Consider the following 5,914-nt stretch of genomic DNA (forward strand, 5'->3'; position numbering starts at 1 on the left):
TGAAGGAAAGAAGTAAGGATGAAGCAGTTAGGTGGGACAGTGAATAGAGTTCTAGTCCTGGAATCAAGAAGACTCATCTTCCTGAATTCAAACCTGAATGCACTTCTAATCTGTGTTATCCTGGCCAAGTCACTTAACAATGCCTCAGTTCCTCACTGAGTAAAATGAACTGGAGAAGGAAATAGCAAACCACTTCAGTACTTTGTCAAGAAAAACTCCAAATGAGGTCACAAAGAATCATACATGACTGAAAATGGCTGAACAACAACAAAGGGATGAAGGAAGTATAGCGCTTCCAGATCTCAAACTATATTATAAAGCAGCAATCATCTAAACCATCGTTGGCTAAAGAATAGAGAGCTAGATCAAAGGAATACCCTAGATAAGAAAGATTTAGAAACAATCAAACTTAGCAACCCAGTTTTTGATAAAGTGGAGAATATAAATTACCAGAGGAAAAACTTTATTTTATAAAAACTGCTGGGAAAAGTAGTCTGATGAAAATAAGGCTTATTCTAACACATGAACAACATTTTACAATATGTTCTAAGTGAATTCATGCCCATAATATGAAAGATTATACTATTTTTAAAAATCAGCAGAGAAATAGATCACATACTTGTCATAGCTATGAGTAGGAGATATCTTCTTAATCAGACAAGAAACAGAGGCAATTGCAATACGTAAAATAGACAACTTTGAACATATGAAACAGAAAAGTTTTTGCACAATGTTAATGCATCTAGGATAAGAAGGGAAGTGATTAAATGGGAAAAAATCTTTGTTTAAAATTTTTCTGATAGAATATGGCATTCAGTTATTATTATCAATATTAACTTTACATATATACATACATACCCACACACACATATTTATATAATCAATAGCCATTCTGTAGTGGATGAATGACCAAAAGATATGAATAAACAATTCTCAAAAGAATTGTAAATTATTCATAGCCACACTAAAAAAAAATTCTCTGGGAGACTTACATGAACTGATGCTGAGTGAAATGAGCAGAACCAGGAGATCACTGAACACAACAACATCATTATTATACAACAATCAATTCTGATGAACATGACTCTTTCCAACAATGAGATGATTGATGCCAGTTCCAATGATCTTGTGATGAACAGAGCCATTTACACCCAGAGAAAGGATTGTGGGCACTGAGTGTGGATCACAACATAGCATTTTCACTCTTTTTGTTATTGTTTGCTTGCATTTTGTTTTCTTACTCATTTACTTTTTAAAATCTTATTTCTCTTGTGCAGCAAGAGAATTGAATAAATATGTTTATACATATTGGATTTAACATATATTTTAACATGTGTAACATTTATTGAATTGCTTGCCATTTAGGGGAGGGAGTAGGAAGAAGGAGAAAATCTGAAACATAAGGCCATGCAAGTATCAGTGTTATCAAATTATCTGTGCATATGTTTTGAAAATAAAAAGCTTTTAAAAAAAAGGGAAAAAGGAAAATTTACATGATAACTTTAGCATATATTTAAAAGGAACAGCAAGTTGTACATAATAGATTTTTAGTTTCATGTGTAATCATTGTTTCTATTATACTATGTTATAGAAATTATTGTTGTATTCCATACATTACCATTAAATAAATTAAATTTTTAAAAAATATTCTCTGGGTTCCTGATGTTTTACCTTAAAATAAAAATTGGCAAAAATGATCAAAAAATGACAAGTCAATGTTGAAGAAGTTATAGAAGAATAGACACATTAATACTTTTTTGATGGATCTGTGAAATAGTACAACCATTTTGGAAAGCAATTTGGAATTAGGGAAATACATTGAATAAAATGTTTATTCCCTTTGAACCATAGACTCCATCACTGGGTATAGAGCCCTAGAAAAGCATCAAACAGCAGAAAGTCCCCATTTATTTCAAGATGTTTATTAGAACTTTTTGTGATAATTAAGAATTGAACACAAATAGATGCCCATCAACTGGAAAATGGCTAAACAAATTATGGTACATGAATGTAGTGGAATATTATTGTGCTATAAGAAATGATATGTGTAATAAGTATAGAGAAGGGAAAAATCTATATGAAGTGATACATAGTAAAATAAGCAATACCAAGAAAGCAATTTGTAAGGTGACTATGACAAGGTAGATGGAAAGAATGACATATCAAACATCAAATGTAAATGTTACAAAAATAGAAAGCAGAATTTGTATGAAAAGAGATGAGATGGCATCTCCAACCTACTTCTCTGTGCAACTAGAAGATACACAGATGTTATACACTACACTGTTTTCAGACTTCTTCATTATATCAATAATTTTGCTAACTTTTCCCCCTCTCTTAAAAAAATGCTATTTGTCATCTGAGATAGCTCTATGAGAAGGAATGGGGGGAAAATATTTTGGATAACTATGGTGACATAAGGAACAAAAATTATCAATAATTAAAAAAAAAGACAAAACATACATTCAGTTCCTGAGTCTTCAAAAATTCCTTAAACTTGAAATCTCTTTATCTTTTATAGAGGCATTAATTTGCTCTATTAAATCATTTCAGTCCAGCAACAGTTCCAAATCTTTGTTTCTGCTAACTTTCTCCCTTGATCCTTGTACTTTCCTCTCATAGTCTCTGTATTTCAATAATTCCTTTAATTCCTCTGGAATCAAGAATATTTTTATCAACTTAATCCAGATTAAACAAATTATGTTACATCAATCTAAAAAGGAGGAATTGAGAGAAACATGAGAAGACTCACAAAATGAAGTAAGCAGCACTAGCAAAATAACATACATAAATGTTCTTTTAAAGTATCTTATAAACTCTAAAGCACTTTATAACTGCTAATTTATGCTTCCAATATGTTAGTTTCAATTGAGAACACTATAACAAGAATGGTATAAACATGTAATTTAGTGATCAAAATTGGACCCAGAGAATAAATTTTTAAAAATACTCTTCCCTCCTTTTCAGTGGAGAACTGGAGACTATGAATATAAAATATTTCATATACTGTGTAGACACCAACAATGTCTCAAATGCTGGACTGATTTTTATTTTTTAATCTTTGAAATAAGGGGAGATTTATTAAGAGAGGGAATAGGGAGAGACATATTTGGAAATGAATGTGATACAACTCATAATGGCTTAGAAATAAATAATACATTAAACATTTTAATAGAAATTAAGTGTAAGGAGCTCTATCTTAATTAAATGACTGAACATTTTTCGGAACTTAGATACCTCTAACAGCACCAAAAACTAGTAATCAGCAAATTCTAAAATATTAGCTTGAATACAAACCATAATTAACTCAGTGTCTCCATCTTAGATTATATATTTGTTGAAAGTTAATCATGCACAGCAGTAGCAAAAGATATCAAGATAACTTTAAAAAGAAAAAGAAATGTAAGTTGTGGTTAAACATATTTTGTCAAATTTTTAAATAAGTTGAAGAGTTTCAGAGGTAAAAAGGAGTCACTGATGATTCTTGACCAGAAAAGCAACATGGGAAGACTTGTTTGGAAGATTATTTTGGCAATTGTGTAGATGAGTATTGAGAAGAAGCTGAAAGCAAATAAAGCAATTAGGAAGCTGCTACAATACGCAAGGAGATATGTGTTAAGAGAATAAACATGGTGATGGACTGGGTTTGTGGAGCAAAGATTAGCTTTGTGAAAGATTTTGCAGAGAGTTGGAAACTGACTGAATATGGGTATATGGTGGGGAAGAAAAAACAAAAAATATAGTTATCTAAGAGTGTAATGGACTGCTTAGAAAGTGGTGAGTAAGGGGCAGCCAGACAGAACATTGGATGGATCACTGCCCTGGAGTGAGGAATATCTGAGTTCAAATCCAGCCTGAGATACTTACTACCTATGTGACCCTGAGCAGGTAGTTAACCTCGGATTGATTTAATTTGTTGGAGAAAAAAAAATGACAAACCACTCTTGTATCTTTGCCAAGAAAACCGATGGCTAGTATTGGCGTGTTTTGGTCCATGAGCATAAAGTCAGATGTGACTGAATAATAGCAACAATATGTGTATATATATATATATATATATGTATATAAGTGTATGTATGTATGTATGTATATGTATATATGTATGTGATTCTGGGCAAGTTACTTAATTCCAATTATCTCCTCCCAAAAATGACTGATATAAAAACATGATAGATAATTTTTTTTTTTTTTTAAAGAAAGTGCTGAGTATCCACCTCTAGAGAGAGATTCTTAAGTGCAAAGTGAATGGCTACTTGTCCAGGCTAGTTGATGAGCATATCATAGACAATTCAAATACTTTAGCCTCTCGAAAGAACATGTCATAGTGGATTCTTGAATTCAAAAAGATCTCCATTTGAATTTCATCTCAAACATGTCCTACCTGTGTAAATCTGAGCAACTCAATCAATTTCTCTGGGCCTCAGTTACTTCATTTGTAAAATGAGAGGATCAGACTCATTTCTAAGGTCTTTTCTAACTCTGAAGCTATGATTTCTTCCAACTATATGATTCTTTGTGCAGAAAGAAAATTTATTTTTAATTCCATTTGATAAATAGAGACTCTTTTAAAAGCCACAAAAATTACTTGAGCGCCTGCTAGCTAACAGGAAAATCCAAGCTAAAATTAAGAAATCCTATCTCCCAGGTGAGATCTCTTTCCAGTAGGCAATTTATGTCTAAGACTAAAAAGAAGCACAATTTGAGGATAACTAACCAGCCTCTAAAGGAAAATGCCCAACAGTACTGATAAGAATACATAGCAGTCTAATTAGATAACATGGAGAAAGCCCAATTCTTCTATTGAAGCCATTTATTTCCTTTCCTATTGACCTCATAAGCTCCCTAATGAGGGCTAAATCACAAATTCCAAAATTTGGTGGCTAACCATGTGGGAAATCTACAACCCAGATTTTCCCAGGAACCATGCAATGATAAGACTTGATAGCTGTTCATGCAAGAGGGATTAGCCTTGCTCTGCTTGGTCCCAAAGGACAGAACTAGGAACAGTTGAATGGAGGTTGAAAAAGAACAAATCTAGGCTTGATGTAAGGAAAAGCTTACAAACAATCAGGTATCAAAAAATGGAATGCAGTCTCAGGAAACAGTGCACTCAGTATTCCTGCCTCCTTTACCTGAAGGCTTCTGGAGAAAGTTGGATCACCACCTTAGGGATATAGGATGAACAGGAAATTATTGGTTAGGTATTATTTGGGTGTTTGTTATTTGAGTCTAATTTCCAATTTCTTCTTATTTCTCAGATTCCAATACTTAAATGAATCACTCAGGTGTTGCAGTGGAGATAGTACCAGACCTAGAGTCAAGAGGAACTGAGTTCAAATTTGACCTCAGACTTAAATCACTAACTTTGTGATCCTGAGCAAATCAGTTAACCCCTGATTGGCTTAATCCATTAAGGGGAAAAAAAAGGCAAACTACTCCAGTATCTTTGTCAAGAAAACTCCATGGCCATTTGCATGCTATGGTCTACAAATTCATAAAGGATCAGATATGACTTAATAACAACAGTGTATAAATATACACACATGTGTATATACATATATGCTCATTATATGTATATTTATATATTTATACACTAGATAGATATTTTATGTCTATATAATTTATAATTTATGTACTTATATGTGTACACATGTATCTGTATACATATATTTATATGTACATGTGTGTCCATATACATATGTATACATGCAAATTATGCATTATTGTTGTTGTTCAGCCCTGGGTAATTCTTCGTGAGTCCATAGACCATATATATCTGACATTCTGACATTTTTACTTACTTATTTTTTCAGGGACCTGCCAATGGATTGGTCAGTCAGACAGCAAATATTTAGTAAGTACTTATTGTGTGTCAGGGATATAAAGACTAAAAAAATCCATATATACCAGATAT

This window comes from Antechinus flavipes, chromosome 3 (assembly GCF_016432865.1).
Source record: "Antechinus flavipes isolate AdamAnt ecotype Samford, QLD, Australia chromosome 3, AdamAnt_v2, whole genome shotgun sequence".
In the NCBI taxonomy this organism is placed as follows: Eukaryota; Metazoa; Chordata; class Mammalia; order Dasyuromorphia; family Dasyuridae; genus Antechinus; species Antechinus flavipes.